The sequence below is a fragment of the Heptranchias perlo genome, chromosome 6 (genome assembly GCF_035084215.1).
Source record: "Heptranchias perlo isolate sHepPer1 chromosome 6, sHepPer1.hap1, whole genome shotgun sequence".
NCBI lineage: Eukaryota > Metazoa > Chordata > Chondrichthyes > Hexanchiformes > Hexanchidae > Heptranchias > Heptranchias perlo.
The window spans coordinates 15,394,342-15,414,844 of NC_090330.1; the positions used below are offsets into that span (position 1 = coordinate 15,394,342).

The window sequence follows — 20,503 nt, forward strand, 5'->3', positions numbered from 1 at the left end:
GTCTTTTCTTTCATGAATTCTAAGATGACATGCAACATTAAAATTCTACTCACTGGCTGAATGCGGTCAGAGTAAAGATGCCTATTCTAGGATTTGTTTTTATTTGAGCTTGAGATGTGGGTGACACTGGCAAGGCCAAATTTATTCCCCATCCTTAGCTGCTCTGAGGAGGTGGTGGTGGGCCATCTGTTTGAACCGCTGCATTTCTTGCGATAATGGTGCTCGATAGGAAATTTCAAGATATTGATCCAGTGACAACAAAGGAACGGCAATACATCCACATCAGAATGATGTGTGACTTGGAGGGGCACCTGGAGGTGATAGTGCTCCCATAACATTGCTGCTCTTGTCCTTCTCAGTGGTAGAGGTCACATCGGAGGGAGGTGCTGTCAAAGTTTATGCAGTGCATCCTGTAAATCGTACATACTGCATCCACATGATGCCAGGAGTGGAGCGGGTGGATACTGAGCCTGATGACGGGTGCCAATCAAACGGAACTGCTCTGTCCTGGATGGTGTTGTTGTGGCTGCACCCATGCAGGTGAGTGGCGAGTATTTCAATGCACTCCTGACTTGAGCCTTGTAGATAGTGGATAAGCTTTGAGAGGTTAGGAGGTGATGCACTCGCCAAGGGTAGCCAGTCTTTGCCCTGCACATAGCCACGATGTTGACATGGCTGGTCAGCTAAGCTTCTAGGGTGACCCCTAAGAAGCTGATGGTGGGATGGTGGTGTCATTGAAGGTCAAGGGGAGATGACTGGGCTTTTTATTGTTCAAAATGCTCATTACCTGGCACTTATGTGGCGCAAATGTTACCTGCCACCTGTCAGTCCAAGTCTGCCTGTTATCCAGGTCCTGCTGTAGATTGGCACGGGCTGTCTTCCACATTGTCAGATAGATGCCAGTGTTATAGCTGTAATGGAACAGCATAGCTAGAGGATACTGCCAGAGCCCACAGCCTTTTCTGTATGCAGGGCACTCAGCTGCTTCTTAATGCACCATATTGGTGAGTAGGGGGTGGTCTTCTGTGGTTGGGGCCAAGGCATGTTGTTGAGGCAGAGAGGGCTTCATGCTGATAGTGGGTGCCTGATTGGATATGGTAGCCTAACGGCTATGGTACCGAACTAGCAACCCAGAGGTCTCGAGTTCCATTCCCACCATGGCAAGTTGTGAAACTGAATTCAAAAAGTTGGTCACTTGTGGGCTAGCACCATGAAAGTTGCTAGATTGTCATAAAATTCAACTGGTTCATTAATGTCCACTCCTGCTCCATCTGGAGTACATTTGCCTCCTGTCCCACACTATGTGCTTGACTCTCAATACCTTCAGGGCAACTAGGGATGGGTAATAAATACTGCCTTGCCAGTGTCGCCCACATAACAAGAACAAATTAAAAACAAGAATGAAAGTTTTCCATTTCCCAGTAAGAATATCCCTTACCTTGATGAGCACAAAAAAACCAAAGAAATGTAACTTGTTATATAATACATAAAATATACACAATTTCCTTCTTACATATGTAATGTTATTTTTGATACTTAACGACATAAATTCTACACTATAAGCTACATTTTTTATGGAATTATTCAGTCCCTTTATGAGCTCAGTGTTTAAGCTCCAACAGCTACTTCACGTTCATTAAGACGCTAAAGAAAATATCTTGTGCTAAACAACAATGGTTCTCCTAGCAACCACACAACCACCAATAAGCAGGAGGCCTAATCTAACCACTTACCCAGTCCCTACAGTCATTGCATAACAATGACAAATATAGTCTTCTATTTGCTGCTGAGAAGCATCTTAATCCACGTAAATCAACCTAATTTTTATTTCTTTTTACTAACCTATCCTAAGCTGTAAAAGGTGTTTGTGTGTATATAAAAAAAATGTCCGATAGCCACTTAATACAATATTAAATTCAACCAAACTCATAGCACACTTTGGTTATGTCTGCTGCTTAATCATATCTAGTGAGTCTCCAATCTCTTCTGTGGTGATATTACATGTAATGATAATTGGGTGAGATTGTGTGGAATCTGTAAAATAATCACAAGGTTCTGAATTTTGTTAAAACTGCAACTGCTTAATTGTGACAGTTTACAATATTTCAGAGATAATAATCCGGAATAAAATTAATTGGCACTTGGAAAAGTATGGGCTAATAAATGAAAGTCAGCACAGATTTGTTAAAGAACAATCAAGTTTGACTAACTTGATTGAGTTCTTTGATGAAGTAACGGAGAGGGTTGATGAGGGTAGTGCGATTGATGTTGTGCATATAGACTTTCAAAAGCCCTTTGATAAAGTACCACATAATAGACTTGTTAGCGAAATTAAAGCCTATGGGATTAAAGGGACAGTGACAGCATGGATACAAAATTGGCCAAGGGACAGAAAGCAGAGAGTAATGGTGAACGGTTGTTTTTCAGACTGGAGGGAAGTGTACAGTGGTGTTCCCCAAGGGTCAGTATTAGGACCACTGCTCTTTTAGATAGATATATATATATATATATGACCTGGACTTGGTATAGAGGGTATAATTTCAAAGTTTGCAGATGACATGAAACTTGAAAATATAGTAAACAATGTGGAGGACAGTAACTCACCTCAGGGACATAGACAGGCTGGTGAAATAGGCATACACGTGACAGATGAAATTTAACGCTGACAAAATTAAAGGTTCTTTATCTGAATGCGCGCAGCATTCGTAATAAGATAGATGAATTGATGGCACAAATAGAAACAAATGGGTATGATCTTGTGGCCATTTCAAAGGCGTGGTTGCAAGGTGACCAAGGTTGGGAGCTAAATATTCAGGGTTATTTAACATTTCGGAAGGAAAAGAGAAAAGGTAAAGGTGGGGGGTAGCTCTGTTAATAAAGGATGAAATTGGTACAATAGTGAGAAATGATCTTGGCTCAGAAGATCAAGATGTCAAATCAATTTGGGTGGAAATAAGAAACAGCAAGGGAAAGAAATCACTGGTGGGAGTAGTATATAGGCCCCCTAACAGCAGCTACACTGTAGGGCAAAATATAAATCAGGAAATAAGGGGGGCTTGTAAAAAAGGTAATGCAATAATCATGGGCGATTTTAACTTTCACATAGATTGGACAAATCAAATTGGCAAAAATAGCCCTGAGGAGGAGTTCATAGAGTGTATTAGGGACTGTTTTTTAGGCCAATACGTCGGGGAACCAACCAGGGAACAGGCCATTTTGGATCTGGTAATGGGTAACGAAACAGGATTAATTAATGATCTCAAAGTAAAGGATTCCTTGGGAAGCAGTGATCATAACATGATAGCATTTCACATCCAGTTTGAGAGCGAGGATCTTGGGTCTGAAACTACTGTATTAAACTTAAATAAGGGCAATTATAAAGGAATTGGCAAAAGTGGACTGGGTAAACAGATTAGATGGTATGATGTGGATAAGCAGTGGCAAATATTTAAAAAGATATTTTATGACTCGCAACTAAAATATATCCCTGTGAGAAGGAAAGACTCCACAAAAGGGTGAACCAAACATGGCTAACTAAGGAAGTCAAAGATGGTATCAGGTTAAAAGAAAAAGCATACAACATGGCAAAGATTACTGGTAAGCCCGAAGATTGGGAAAACTTTAAAAACAGCAAAGGATGACTAAAAGAATAATAAAGAGGGAGAAAATAAATTATGAGAGTAAACTAGCAAGAAATGTAAAAACTGACAGTAAAAGCTTCTACAAGTATATAAAAAAGAAGAGGGTAGCTAAAGCAAACATTGGTCCCTTAGAGGATGAGCCTTAGAGGAGGAGGAACTAAAAACAATCATTATCACTAGAGAAAAAGTAGTAGGTAAACTAATGGGTCTAAAGGCTGACAAGTCCCCTGGACCTGATGGCTTACATCCAAGGGTCTTAAAGGAAGTGGCTACAGTGATAGTGGATGCATTGGTTGTAATCTTCCAGAATTCACTAGATTCTGGAAAGGTCCCAGCGGATTGGAAAACCGCAAACGTAACACCCCTATTCAAGAAGGGAGTGAGACAGAAAGCAGACCAGTTAGCCTAACATCTGTCATTGGGAAAATGCGAGAATCCATTATTAAGGAAGTCGTAGCAGGACATTTGGAGACTCATAATACAATCAAGGAGAGTCAACATGGTTTTATGAAGGGAAATCATGTCTGACAAATTTATTAGAGTTCTTTGAGGAAGTAACGGTCAGGGTGGGTAAAGAGGAACCAATGGATGCAGTATATTTGAATTTACAAAAGGCATTCGATAAGATGCCACATAAAAGATTACTGCATAAGATAAGAGCTCATGGTGTTGGGGGTAATATACTGGCATGGATAGAGGATTGGCTAACTAACAGAAAACAAAGAGTCGGGATAAAAGGGTCATTTTCAAAATGGCAATCTGTGACTAGTGGGGTGCCGCAGGGATCAGTGCTGGGGCCTCAACTATTTACAATATATATCAATGACTTGAATGAAGGAACAGAGTGTTTTATGGCCAAATTTGCTGATGATACAAAGATAGGTGGAAAAGCAAGTTGCGATGAGGACACAAAGTGTCTGCAAAGGGATACTGACAGGTTAAGCGAATGGGCAAAAATTTGGCAGATGGAATATAATGTGGGAAAATGTGAAGTCATCCACTTTGGTAGGAAAAATAAAAATGCAAAATATTATTTGAATGGAGAAATACTACAAAATGCTGCGGTACAGAGGGATCTGGGTGTCCTCGTACATGAAACACAAAAAGTCAACATACAGGTGCAGCAGGTAATCCGGAAGGCAAACGGAATATTGGCCTTTATTTCTAGGGGGATGGAGTATAAAAGCAGGGAAGTCATGCTACAACTGTACAGGGTGCTGGTGAGACCACACCTGGAGTACTGCATTCAGTTCTGGTGCCCTTATTTAAGGAAGGACATACTTGCATTGGAGGCAGTTCAGAGAAGGTTCACGAGGTTGATTCCGGGTATGGAAGGGTTGTCTTATGAAGAAAGATTGAACAGGTTGGGTCTATACTCATTGGATTTTAGAAGGATGAGAGGAGATCTTATTGAAACATACAAGATTCTGAGGGGACTCGATAGGGTAGATGCTGAGACGATGTTACCCCTCATGGGGGAATCTAAAACTAGGGGGCATAGTCTCAGAATAAGGGGTCGCCCGTTTAAGACGGAAATGAGGAGGAATTTCTTCTCCCAGAGGATCGTGAATTTTTGGAATTCTTTACCCTAAAAAGCTGTGGAGGCTTTGAATACATTCAAGCCTGAGTTAGACAAATTATTGATCAGCAAGGGAGTCAAAGGATATGGGGAAAGGGCGGGAAAGTGGAGTTGAGGTAAAAATCAGATCAGCCATGATCTCATTAAATGGCGGAGCAGGCTTGAGGGGCCGAATGGCCTACTCCTGCTCCTATCTCTTATGGTCTTATGGTCTATTGAAGTGTGAAGTGATACAACGGTAATGAAGAAAATAATAGCATTAAAGAGTGATAAATCCCAAGGACCAGATGATTTCCATCCCAGGGTTTTAAAGGAAGTAGGTGAGCAGATTGCAGATGCCCTAACTATAATCTTTCGAAGTTCTCTAGATTCAGGAACTGTCCCTCTAGATTGGAAAATTGCACATGTCACTCCGCTTTTTAAGAAAGGAGAGGGAAACCGGGGAATTATAGACCAGTTAGCCTAACATCTGTTGTGGGGAAATTGCTGGAGTCTATAATTAAGGATAGGGTGACTGAACACCTCGAGAATTTTCAGTTAATCAGGGAGAGCCAGCATGGATTTGTGAAAGGTAGGTCGTGCCTGACAAACCTGATTGAATTTTTTGAAGAGGTGACTAAAGTAGTGGACAGGGGAAAGTCAATGGATGTTATTGATATGGACTTCCAGAAGGCATTTGATAAGGTCCCACATAAGAGACTGTTAGCTAAGATAGAAGCCCATGGAATCAAGGGAAAAGTACGGACTTGGTTAGGAAATTGGCTGAGCAAAAGGCGACAGAGAGTAGGGATAATGGGTAAGTATTCACATTGGCAGGATGTGACTAGTGGAGTCCCGCAGGGATCTGTCTTGGGGCCTCAATTATTCACAATATTTATTAACGACTTAGATGAAGGCATAGAAAGTCTCATATCTAAGTTTGCCGATGACACAAAGATTGGTGGCATTGTAAGTAGTGTAGATGAAAACATAAAATTACAAAGGGATATTGATAGATTAGGTGAATGGGCAAAATTGTGGCAAATGGAATTCAATGTAGACAAATGTGAGGTCATCCACTTTGGATCAAAAAAGGATAGAACAGGGTACTTTCTAAATGGTAAAAAGTTAAAAACTGTGGATGTCCAAAGGGACTTAGGGGTTCAGGTACATAGATCATTGAAGTGTCATGAACAGGTGCAGAAAATAATCAAGAAGGCTAATGGAATGCTGGCCTTTATATCTAGAGGACTAGAGTACAAGGGGGCAGACGTTATGCTGCAGATATACAAAACCCTGGTTAGACCGCACCTGGAGTACTGTGAGCAGTTCTGGGCACCACACCTTCAGAAGGACATATTGACCCTGGAGGGAGTGCAGTGTAGGTTTACTAGAATGATACCCGGACTTCAAGGGTTAAGTTACGAGGAGAAATTACACAAATTGAGGTTGTATTCTCTAGAGTTTCGAAGGTTAAGGGGTGATCTGATCGAAGTTTATAAGATATTAAGGGGAACAGATAGGGTAGATAAAGAGAAACTATTTCCACTGGTTGGGGATTCTAGGAGTAGGGGGCACAGTCTAAAAATTAGAGCCAGACCCTTCAGGAGCGAGATTAGAAAACATTTCTACACACAAAGGGTGGAAGAAGTTTGGAACTCTCTTCCGCAAACGGCACTTGATACTAGCTCAATTGCTAAATGTAAATGTGAGATAGATAGCTTTTTGGCAACCAAAGGTATTAAGGGATATGGGCCAAAGGCTATATTAATATGGAGCTAGATCACAGATCAGCCATGATCTTATCAAATGGCGGAGCAGGCACGAGGGGCTGAATGGCCTACTCCTGTTCCTATGTTCCTATTTTGGTAGGGAGAATAAGGAGAGGCAACATAAATTAAATGGTGAAATTTTAAAGGGGCTGCAGGAATAGAGAGACCTGGGGATGCACATACACAAATCATTGAAGGTGGCAGAACAAGTCAAGAAGGCTGTTAAAAAAGCATACGGGATCCTGGGCTTTATTAATAGAGGCATAGAGTACAAAAGCAGGGAAGTTATGCTAAACCTTTATAAAACACTGGTTAGGCCGCAGCTGGAGTATTGTGTTCAATTCTGGGCACCACACTTTAGGAAGGACGTCAAGGCCTTAGAAAGGGTTCAGAAGAGATTTACTAGAATGGTATCAGGGATGACGGACTTCAGTTATGTGGAGAAACTGGAGAAGCTGGGGTTGTTCTCCTTAAAACAGTGAAGGTTAAGGAGAGATTTGATAGCGGTGTTCAAAATCATGAATAGTTTTGATAGAGTAAATAAGGAGAAATTGTTTTCAGTGGAAGAAAGGCCAGTAGCTAGAGGACACAGATTTAAGGTGATCGTCAAAAAGAGCCAGAGGCGACATGAGGAAACATTTTTTTAAGCAGCGAGTTGTAATGATCTGGAATGCACTGCCTGAAAGGGTGGTGGAAGCAGATTTAAAGGTAACTTTCAAAAGCGAATTAGATAAATACTTGAAAGGAAAAATTTACAGGGCTATAGGGAAAGAGCAGGGGAATGGGACTAATTGGATAGCTCTATCAAAGAGCCGGCACATGCTCAATGGGCCGAATGGCCTCCTCCTGTGCTGTACCTACTATGATACTATGACTATCTCCAGATCGTCTTTCACCCTCTTGACACACTTTATTTAATATTTATGGTACAGCATATTAAGTGCAGGCTTCTATTAGGAATGCAGTCTATAGAATTCATCCCTTTCGCTGCCGGAGTATATTATTGCTAAGTAAAACCAAGATTCCCCTGTTCCAAGCGCATATCTCAGTTTCTGTGTCCGTTTGTAACTTTAACTGAAGAATATAATTGTATATACAAAGGTTCATGCTGCAGCAGATGCACTAATTTAAAAAATCAAATTACATCACCTAACAGCTGTGCAAGGGAACTTAAGTCAAGCGGAAAAACTTAGTGGATTTAATATAAGTAAAAATATGGTAATGGAGAAAATAATGGGACAAAGGTAGACAAATCTCCAGAACCTGATGATTTCCACCCCAGAGTATTAAAAGAAATAGGTGAAGAAATTACAGATGCATTAGTCGAATTTTCCAAAGTTCTGAAAGGATGGCATACTGCGACTGGGATGCTTCAAAGTTTACAGTCCAATATTACAATTAGACAGGCGTTCTGATATCTTAGTTATGCCATCAGGTCTGCTGCTCCAGCTTCCTTTGGGAATAGGAGACTCTCCATACACTAATTGACTGCAAGGGGGGATAATTAGCCTCTCAGCACCATCCTAACTCTTGTCCCTTTTCCTTTTCCTCTAGGTCCTTCTCAGCACATTCTGAACAAGACACCTCAGAGTAGGATAATCACTGCAGGGCGAGATCCTCTCCCAGCTCTGTTGAGGAGGATTGAGATGAGGACCTCAGGGGTCCAGCCATTAAAAGAAAAATGCTTGTGCGAGGCAAGCAGTTAACATAACAAATAGGAGCAGGAGTAGACCATATTGCTCCTCGAGCCTGCTCCGCCATTCAATAAGATCAAGGCTGATCTTCTACTTCAACTCCACTTTCCCGCCCTATCCCCATATCCCTTGATTCCCTTAGTGTCCAAATATCCATCGATCTCAGATTGAATATACTCAATGACTGAGCATCCACAGCCTTCTGGGGTAGAGAATTCCAAAGTGTCACAACCCACTGAGTGAAGACATTTTTCCTCATCTCGGTCCTAAATGGCTGACCCCTTATCTTGAGACTATGACCTCTCGTTCTATACACTCCTGCCAGGGGAAACAACCTCTCAGGATCTACCCTGTCAAGCCCTCTAAGTATTTTATACATTTCATAAGAACATAACAAATAGGAGCAGGAGTGGGCCATACAGCCCCTCGAGCCTGCTCCACCATTCAATAAGATCATTGCTGATCTTCTACCTCAACTCCACTTTCCCTCCTGATCCCCATATCCTTTGATTTCCTTAGAGTCCAAAAATCTATCAATCTCAGCCTTGAATATACTCAACAACTGAGTAATTGAATTTCAATGAGATCACCTCTCGCTCATCTAAACTCCAGAGATTATAGGCCCATTCTACTCAATCTCTCCTCATAGGACAACCCTCTCATCCCAGGAATCAATCTAGTGAACCTTTGTTGCACCACCTCTAAGGCAAGTCTATCCTTCCTTAGGTAAGGAAACCAAAACTGTACACAGTACTCCAGGTGTGGTCTCAACAGAACACTGTATAATTGCAGCAAGACCTCCTTACTCTTATAATCCAATCCCCTTGCAATAGAGACTAACATACTATTTGCCTTCCCAATTGCTTGCTGTACCTGCATGTTAACTTTCTGTGATTCATGTACAAGGACACCCAAATCCCTCTGACCACCAACATTTCTTAGTCTCTCACCTCTTAAAAAATATTCGGCTTTTCTATTATTCCTACCAAAGTCGATAATTTCACATTTCCCCACATTATACTCCATTCTCGCCTACTCACTTAACCTGTCTATATCCCTTTGCAGGTATTGGAAGGCCTGCCAAGGAGTTTTAGCACAGCGGCTGAAAGTGTGGAGGAGTCCGCATCCAGCCAGTGTGGTGTTGTTAGTATGGCTTCAGCACTCTGCACTCTACCTTGGAGAGTGTGGCCAACTCCAGGGATGTTGCAGCTGGGCACTTACAAAAAGGAGTCAATTTCACCAGTCTTTGCAGCCTTGGTGGAATTTGCAAGGTGTTCAGGGCAATGTTAGCACTTATTGGAAAGTATGATTTATTCATTTTACAGAGTGCAAGTTCTCTTCCAATTCTGAATTTTCAAGGCTGATTTTAACCCTTCCCACCCGGTGGGAATAAGGTGGTGGGTGGTTAAAATGATGGTTGCACGCTTTCCTCTCCGTTCATCGCCATTTTAACTGCCGGGTTTTCGGCTGCCACAGGCCCCAGGCCCCTCCCCCCACCACAGGCAGGCGGTGGCCTCATTAATATTTAATTGTCGAGATCCTATGATGCAATTAGGACCCCAACGCAATTTTTACTACCGATCACAGGCCAGGTAGCGATTCCTGCCAGGTTCCAGCAGGAGGCATATTTCCAAGTTGGAAATGAGTCCCGGGATTTAAAATCTCAAGCTGCGGGGGTAGGCCAGACAATTTGTCATCCGCCTCAGGTTCTGCCCAAGTTAAAATCCAGGCTTAAATGTCTGGTTTCATGGCACACATCCATTTATTTAATCTAACATATACCTCAAATAATAATGAAATTCACTGAAAAATCAAATCGATTAGAAACTATATGAATCCTTTAGAAGTTATTATTATATTGCTGCTTTAATTCTACTGAGTACATAATTCGCTGTGAAAATATGCTGCAGACTAGCCATGAGTCTTACAACAGTGTCTTTTTCAGTGCTCAGAAAATTTCTGCTGCTCTGAGGTCCTGCTGAATATAATGATTAGTTTAGCTTGATATGCAAATGTATTAATCAGTAACCAAATAAAAAGCTATAAGATAGATATCTTAGTGGAAAATATATACAAAAACAAGACTTTCGCCATGGATCTAAAATCATTTCCTAACAATGAATTATATTTTCACACAAATTATAGTGAAGCAAATTATAGTCAGAAACTTAAGCTGCTACTGACCTGTCAGTTCTCTCCACCCATGGCAAAGCCCAGTGACAAGGCACTGATTCTAATAACCTACATGCAGGCTAACATCTGGCCTTCTCATTAAATGCTGGCTGCAGCTGAGTGGGAGACACTTAACACATTCTGCCACAACTCAGTCTGCCACTGTGCTGCCTGTTAGCATTGTCTCTGTTTTCACCTGACATAGGCACCCATCTAATACTGTCACTCAGGCCAGTTATAAGATATCCAGATTATTTACAAGGTGCTGCTACATGTCAATGTATTTGGCTATTAAAGTCATTTTAAAGTTTTCAAGTAAGATTGGGACCTAATGATGTTGGAAGCAGGAACAAGGCTGCAATAATTAATAATGGGTGATTGGCATATTAAACCCATAAGATAAATGTCCAAATGATGGAAATGCTCCACCACTCTAAGCTTCACAATCTTCCAAGTGTTTGCATTCTCAAATAGTTTCTTTTTCACAGGAAAAACCTCTATAAGCAACCGTGTAGGGAACTCACACTCTTTTCTAGATTGGATCCCATCCAAAATGCCTCCCATCTTGTTACCGTCCAGTCATGATTTGCCATGACTTTTCACCATTTTTAGCAAGGCTTTTCTATTTCTAATCCAAGGACCTCCAGGCAGCAAGTGAGCATGCATTTTTATTTAATTGTTCTTGGATGTGGGCAACACTAGAAAGGTCTTGTTTATTGCTCACCCTTAGTTACACTGAGGTGGTGGTGGTGGGCCTTCGCCTTGAACTGTTATATTCCTTGTCATGATGGAGCTCCCACAATTGTGTTAGGTAGGGAATTACGGGATTTTGATCCATTGACGGTGAGGGAACAGTGGTATATATCCATGTCAGAATGGTGTGCGGTTTGGAGAGGAACTTGCTTGCAGTTTACTTACCCCTTCAGATCCCCACCATTTGAGACTATTTGCGATGTTAACCTATTGGGTTCTGCAAGCAGATGAGGTGCCAGCCTAAAGCAGTCGCATAAATTTATGTGAATCGGGGTTCTATAATATCAATTGGACCCCAATGCAATTTTAACCGGGGCCTGAGCGGGTAAACCGCTGTGGCTTTCCCGCTAGGCAGAAGCAGGTCTGCAGCTGGAATGAAGGCAAAAAAGGCCCTTCTGTCAAGTCTTTGTGGGGCCAAGAGGAGTAGCAGTGCCCCTCTGAGCCATACAATTAAAGTCGTTGCCTTGCCTGCCCTGGATCCCCAACACCTCCCTCCCATGAGACCCTCCCGAAATCCCATTCCTATCACTTACCTGGAATCCAGGGGGCGGTGGCCAAGGGCTGTCCGATCTTGGCCTGCTGGTAGCCGCACTGCACTCACTTCATGCCTGTTCCGGGCGGGAAGCTGACCAGTGGCTTTTAAATGAGGCCCGGCAGTTAAAATCGCCTTGGCCTCCTGCTTCCTCTGCTGGACAGGAAATCAACTCACCAGAGTGATTTCCCACCAGAACCCTGCTGTTGACACCTCTATTTTTGTTTTTAGCAGAATAGTGGAATATATACAATGTATAACATACCACATGACAATATTACTATGTATATTACAGATGCAAGGATTCAAAAGTTGAATTAAAATTACAAAAACTACATTCAGGCACTGATGAAACAGTTGGGATAATTTTAGTGACTGTGGTCTATACATGAGTAACATTATTGAACAGAAATCTGAAGAAAGTACTGCTGTGTTATTGATCTTTGTGCAACTGGACAGCTGGAATAATTACAGCGCTGAAATTAAACTGCGCACAGTAACATACAAACAGTTAAACTTTTGAAATGCCTCAATCTGCTATTTTAGAAGAGATATTAAAGCCCATTTATTTTAAACAGCGTGGGGGCGTAATTGGGCTGTGTAGCACCTGTTTTGTAGGCGCTACGTGGACTCCTAAGCACCAAAAATGGCGTCCGAGATGTGCGTGCACACTTCCGACATGAAGTGCGCAGGACGCTATCTTGGTAAAGGTGTTTGCACACTTCACGTGCCGGCAGCATGTACAGTAGGGAGATTATGATGTAAATCAATGTGCAAAGCTGATTTGAAGCAACCAGTGGCATTTTGGAACTCCACACTTCAGCCAACGCTGAGCAGGACTTAAACAGCATGAAGGACCCCCCCCCTACCAGTGCTATTTAAAGGGATCGTGCAGGAGTTAAAGGTTACTTGCTGGATTAGTTATTCTGGCTTCTGGGGCAATTGTATGTGTTTTTCGAAGTTTGCTATACTTGAAGAAAGTTGCAATATTCTATAGACAGTGGTCCGGCTGGTCTTGCAGTACTGTTAGTGGCATTTAAAATAGTGTGCTGACCAAAGCTGCTTCCAGACATGGGTGGCCTGCTAGAGCTTCCTATGGGAATTGAATAAGACTGGAAGCAGCAGAGCAGGACAAGCTGCTAGAAGAGGGAGGAGGAGGAGGAGGAGGAGGAGCAGGGCACTCAGCATGAGGCCATATCCAAAGACGGTCTTCAGGGACCAATTCTTTCACCTCAACTTCAGCGACAACCAGCGCATCAGATGGCTGTAGTTCACTAAAGAGGTCGTGACTGAAATTTGTCAACTGCTGCAGCCACAACTGCAGCCTCAGAGCAGGGCAAGGACAGTGTGGCATGTAGCCATCAAGGTAACTATGGCGCTTAATTTTTATGGCTCTGGTTCCTTTCAGGCTGCTGCTGGAGATATAAGCAACATCTCGCTGCTTGCAGTGCACTGTTGTATAAGGGAGGTCACTGAGGCTTTGTACGCACACCGAAACTGATTCATCTCATTCCCTCTTGCCAGAGACAAGCAGCAGGAGCGAACATGAGGATTTGCTCGCATTGTAGGCTTCCCCATGGTGCAGGGTGCCATTAACTGCACGCACATTGCCATGCGTGCTCCACATCAGAACTCAGCCATATTCATGAACAGAAAGGGATTCCACTCCCTCAATGTGCAGTTGGTGTATGACCACTCGCAGTGCATCATGCAGGTCAATGCCCGCTATCCTGATTCCTTCATTCTGTGGCAATCCAACATACCACCTATATTTCAACCAGCACGACAAGCCAAAGGTTATCTCCTCATGAAATGGCTCATAACTCTGATCCGGAATGCATGCACACGTGAGCCATGCTGCCACATGGAACATCATAGAGTACACCATAGGCATCCTCAAGTGGAGAAGGAGGAGGAGGAAGTGGAGGAAGAAGCAACTAGGTAGACAGGCCCTGTCTGCCAGGGCTCTGCGTGATCAGAAGATTGATGAGCAATATCAGTAACCTTTCTCCACAGATGCTGCCTGACTTGCTGAGCTTCTTCAGCATTTTCTGTTTTTACTTTGCTGTCTAGACCGCTCTGGAGGAGCCCTGCAGTACTCAGCAGAGCGGGTATCAAGATTTGTTGTGGTATGCTGTATGCTGCACAACCTCGCCATTGTGAGGGAACAGTCCTTGCCACCGCCTGAGCAAGACGCAGAGGAAGAGGAGGAGGAAGAGACGGAGGAGGAAAAGGAAGTGGAGGAAGACGCAGGGAGGCAACTCGGTAGACAGGCCCTGTCTGCCAGGGCTCTCCGTGATCAGATGATTAATGATACCTCCCTATTCACCAACCATCACACACTCCTTACATTTCCTCTTCCACATGACCATCAAATAGTCATTCTTATGATTACACATTGCTTCCTCCCTCAGCTCATCGCAGAAATGAAAACCAACACCAAATACAATTTCATAACCACACTTATAGATTTACACATGAAATGATTCAAACTAATTGATCCTATTCACCCTTGTGCATTCCCATGGTGTCTGTCGTTCGTGTGCCTTTACCTTTCCTAGTGCTCCTATGAGGTGCATCTCCAGTGGCTGGAACATGGATAGCTGCTGACCTTCATTTGAGGAGAGTGCAGATGGCCTTGGAAGATGACCTCGAGTAGTTCTGGGCCAGGACAGCCCGGCTTCAGACTGCACCATCTTGGCGTGGGCTGCAGCAGTCTGACCTAGCTGGCTGACAGACAACAGCAACGGCACTGGCGGAGAGGTAGGGGTGGGAGAAGGAATGCTGTCATCCTAAGAGAGGACAGCAGGTTCATCTTCCATGGCGCCACTGCCACTCTCCCGGGGCAGTGCCTCAGCAATCCTGGTGATCTTCTGGAGAACAGATTGCTGGACTGCTGTGACACCCTGGAAGCCCCATTCCACAGTGGTACCCAGAGCCACGATAGCAGCAGTCTGAACTCCAAATGCAGAAGTCAGACCTTGGATGGCAAATGTTTGTGCTGCAATGGAAGCTGTGACATCAGTCATCAAATGCTGCATCATGGTGGGTTCCACATGTGTGCTGATGGAGGTGACCAACCATTCCATGTGGGAAAGGATGGGCACCAAGCTCTGCGCAAAGCCCTGTGCCAAGTTGGAGCTGGACTCCTCCATGCCCCTTGAAATCGTGTGCAGGCTTTCTGGCAGGCTTTCCAGTGCACCAAGCATTTGGCTGTGTACACCCATCAGCCTTCTTCTGTAGCCTGGGCCATCGAAGTCATCATCTGACTCCTCTGCAGCATACTGTGAGACCTTGTCCTCTGGTGAACTGGCACCTGCGGTATCTGATCCCCCCCACCCTGGCTCCTGCGCACTTGTGCCCAGTGTCTCACCATGTGCAGATCCCTCCTCTATCCTAGCCTCTAAAGCATGCACAGTGTCAGTATCTGAGCTGATGGCTGCGATTGTAAGATCGAGTCACGATGTGTTTGCATCATCATTGTCATCTTCCTCTGCCTCCTCTGACTGTGCCGGTTCCAGTTCTTGGGTATTTGGAATGACAAAGGGACATGGGTTGAGTTGTGGTGAGGGCAGAGGAGAAAGTAAGACGTGCGTGCTTACATCATCTGCAGCATGTGAGTCAGAAAAGATTGTGGACTGAGGGATAAGTGGGAAGTGAGAAGGAAGATTAGGTATGCAGAGACCCTCATCATCGATCCCTCCAGCACCACCAGTGGCCACGGCCTCAGCGACGGCCCATCCATTGATGGACAGCACTGTCTCCTCCATGGGGGTGAGGTCGTGTAGGCGAGCCTGTCCTCCCCCAGTTCTTTCCTGCTGCATACTATTATGCACCACCTTCTCCTGCAAGGAAGAGGGAAGTGTGTCAGTAAGTATCCTGCAAGATGTTTGGGTGGTGTGGCTGTCATGGTCGAATAGCTACCAGGTGTGTGTGACCTGCAAGTTGTGGGTGTGTGGCTTGCAAGAGTGGTAATGTGTGAGGGTGAGCTGCAGCATCTGATTCGCAGGGTTGCATACTGATTGAAAGAGTTTGTTGGTAGGTGGGTGAAGGGGAGGGTGTAATGTGTGGAGCAGTGGGTGAGGCTAGTGGTGCAGTTGTTAGGATATGCCACGTGATAGTTGAAATCACTCACCTTGACCACTCGTGTCAAATCATTGAACTTCTTCCTGCACTGCATCCAAATGCGTGGTGCGATGCTCCTGGCACTTACCTCGTCTACCATAGCTTGCCACTGCCTCTTCAGCATATGTCTGGAGGGCCTCCTGCACGCCTGCGGATATAGGATGGCCCTCCATCTGTCTAACTCTTCCACCAAGGCCTCTAGTGCACCATCCGAGAACCTTGGTGCACGCTCTCTCACAGGCGCAGCCATTCTTCAATATCTTCTAGCACGTCCCATAGGACATCCTCCAGCCACAGTGCACCTCCCCTTTAAGAGGTTCAGGCTGCCTTTAAGTAGGCACTCCCAATATCGGGGCCCCCTGCTGGTGCATGCAGCCAATCAACAGCGCTGGCTGCACGCAGCAATCATTGAAATCATCAGGCAGCACGAATGTTACAAGCTGCCTGCATGCTATGACCGGGCGTGGGTTAATCATGCACTGCAAACCCAGCGCCCGTTTTTGGGGGTTATCCAACATAACCCCCCATAACTCTCCACTAAAGTAGCATTAGAGAGGAATGGAGAGGGAATTTTGGATGGAAGTGTCAAGCATTCGTACGCTAGTATCACACTGTGTAACTTCGTGGGCGTAAGCATTGTGCTGAAATAGAACAAAATATAAAATAGTGGATGCTGTATAATTATTTCTGCAGATGTACAATTATTGTACATCTGCAGACTCCAGTTAATCAGTATTCAATACTAATAGCAGTCTGTTTATTTAAAAGCCACTGACCTGATTTTAATGTCACAATACCAGTGTCATTTAAGTAAATTAAATAGACAAATTAATAGTGCATTTGACAGTGGAATTGTAAAACTGCTGCAGTGCTTTAAAAAAAACAAAATGGTAATTAATGACAAAGAAACATACGACTAGTGAAGTTCACTGAAGAGCTGGTCCAGTGGATGAGCAATTATAATACTAACTTAGCTTCACAGTTGATTTGTTGTCTGAGCTCTTGAGCTCCTCATCACTTGAAATCTGCCAACCGCTGCAGGCTCACTTGCTAATTGATTGCAATCATATCTGTCCAACACACAATAGGTAGCGGTTAGCAAGCCACTCAGTTGCATCAAAGAATAAATTCCCCACATAACGGGATTTTTAGGAGCACCTTCACCACACGGACTGCAGCAGTTCAAGAAGTCCCATTACCACCTTCTCAGGCAATTAAGACGGCCCATTAATGGGCCTTGCCAGTGACTCCCACATCCCGAGAATAAATTTTTAAAAAGATGGGCTGAGGCAAGGGGGAAACGGGTGATGTTACGGAGGTGGAAGTAGATGGTCTTTGAGGATATGGGGTTGAAAGCTCAGCTTGGGGTCCAATAGAACACCGAGGTTGCGAACAGTGGGTTTCAACCTGAAACGGTGGCCAAGGCGGGAGCAGAATTTGTGGCAGTGGTGGGGGGGGCGGGGGAGGGGGTTAAAGATAATAGCTTTGATCTTTCCAATATTTAACTGGAGAAAATTGCAGCCCATCCAGGACCGGATGTCTGACAAGCAGGCTGACAACACAGGCAGTGGAGTGGTTGAGAGAGGTGGTGGAGAGATAGACCCGGGTGTCGTCAGTGAACATATAGAACCTGATGCCATGTCTTTAGATGATGTCACCAAAGGGCAGCATGTAGATTAGGAATAGGAGGGGGCCAAGGATAGATCCATGAAGGACTCCAGAGGTAACGGTGTGGGGACGAGAAAAGAAGCCATTGCTGGAAATGCTCTGGCTATAATTGGATATGGAAGAGTAGAAACAAGCGAGGTAGTCCCACTGAGCTAGACAACGGAGGAGAAGCAATGGAGGAGGATGGTGTTGTTGACCATGTCACAGGCTGCAGTGAGGTGGAGAAGGATGAGAAGGAATAGTGTACAATGCTGACAGTCACAGAGGATATCATTTGTGACTTTGATTAGGGCCATTTCAGTTGTGTAGCAGGATTGAAAACCTGATTGGAGAGATTCAAACATGGAGTTGCGGGAAAGATTAGCACGGATTTGGGAGGCATCAACTTGTTCAAGGACTTTGGAGAGGAAAGTGAGGTTTGAGATGGGTCAAGGTGCGCTTTTTGAGGAGAGGAGTGGCGATTGGACATTCGATCCCCAAAACACACGTAAAAATCACAGAATACTGTGTAATAAAATGCATTTTTACATTCAGTGACTGTAAATAATTGTGTGCTACATGGCAAAACAATTTCCTTCAGTCCTTCGCTACTCACTGACTACGCTTCTAAAGCCAGTAATAATACCGACATGGGAACCAAACAACATCTTGCACCACATGAATCAACATGTGGGAGTCCGAACAACACTACTCCAATCTCTAGGCAGAATAAACAAATACGAAACAGGTTTTAAAAATGGAGAGTTTACAGTAGACATCACTATCACATTAATCATACTTTCCATCTCAAAAATAGTAGCTCAGCAGCCTTCTAATATTTTTGGTAGTCTGGGGCTACTGAGCCACTTCAAATTTCAACTTCCAATTTATGATTACTGAATGATCATTTTACTACTTTAATAATTGAAACATTTCATTTACTTTTGCATTTTTATTAAAAAAAGATGACTGAATAATTAGTAAGTCATTCAAATGAAAGTTGGATAAAGCAAAGCTTTTTTCTTTAATTTACACTTAGCTATAAACACAGCTTCTACAATTTATATAGCTCAGATCCTTTCCAGTTGTGCTTGCTATCTCCTACCATTCAATCACTTACACCTCTAAGGACTAGCTAGATTCATGTCACTTAGATACAGCATGTACCTCTACTGTTGCCAGCTGGATCATTACTGTCGCTTAAGCTGCTTTATTCCCTTCTGTTGCCTGTCATATCAGGGAACATCATGAAAAGGGGAGATAGGAACATAGGAACAGGAGTAGGCCATTCAGTCCCTCATGCCTGCTCCGCCATTTGATAAGATCATGGCTGATCTGTGATCTAACTCCATATACCTGCCTTTGACCCATATCCCTTAATACCTTTGGTTGCCAAAAAGCTATCTATCTCACATTTAAATTTAGCAATTGAGCTAGTATCAATTGCCGTTTGCAGAAGAGAGTCCAAACTTCTACAACCCTTTGTGTGTAGAAATGTCTGGCTCTAATTTTTAGACTGTACCCCCTACTCCTAAAATCCCCAACCGGCGGAAATAGTTTCTCTCTATCCACCCTATCTGTTCCCCTTAATATCTTATAAACTTCGATCAGATCACCCCTTAACCTTCGAAACTCCAGAGAATACAACCCCAATTTGTGTAATCTCTCCTCGTAACTTAACCCTTGAAGTCCGGGTATCATTCTAGTAAACCTACGCTGCACTCCCTCCAAGGCCAATATGTCCTTCCGAAGGTGCGGTGCCCAGAACTGCTTACAGTACTCCAGGTGCGGTCTAACCAGGGTTTTGTATAGCTGCAGCATAACTTCTGCCCCCTTGTACTCTAGTCCTCTAGATATAAAGGCCAACATTCCATTTGCCTTCTTGATTATTTTCTGCACCTGTTCATGACACTTCAATGATCTATGTGCCTGAACCCCTAAGTCCCTTTGGACATCCACTATTTTTAACTTTTTACCATTTAGAAAGTACCCTGTTCTATCCTTTTTTGATCCAAAGTGGATGACCTCACATTTGTCTACATTGAATTCCATTTGCCCATTCACCTAATCTATCAATATCGCTTTGTAATTTTATATTTTCATCTACACTGCTTACAATGCCACCAATCTTTGTGTCATCGGCAAACTTAGATATGAGACTTTCTATGCCTTCATCTAAGTCGTTAATAAATATTGTGAATAATTGAGGCCCCAAGACAGATCCCTGCCGGACTACACCTGCCAATGTGAGTACCTTCCCATTATCCTTACTCTCTGTCGCCTTTCGCTCAGCCAATTTCCTAACCAAGTCCGTACTTTTCCCTCGATTCCATGGGCTTCTAACTTAGCTAACAGTCTCTTATGTGGGACCTTATCAAATGCCTTCTGGAAGTCCATATAAATAACATCCATTGACATTCCCCTGTCCACTACTTTAGTCACCTCTTCAAAAAATTCAATCAGGTTTGTCAGGCACGACCTACCTTTCACAAATCCATGCTGGCTCTCCCTGATTAACTGAAAATTCTCGAGGTGTTCAGTCACCCTATCCTTAATTATAGACTCCAGCATTTTCCCCTCAACAGATGTTAGGCTAACTGGTCTATAAT

At 43.6% G+C, this 20,503-nt stretch overlaps 1 protein-coding gene across 1 annotated transcript in view; it reads right to left on the reverse strand.

The window, feature by feature from the left end:
• LOC137322767 (von Willebrand factor A domain-containing protein 3B-like) overlaps positions 1-20,503 on the reverse strand; it is a 207,923-nt gene that overhangs the window by 63,347 nt on the left and 124,073 nt on the right. The gene's annotated exons all lie outside the window — the stretch shown is intronic.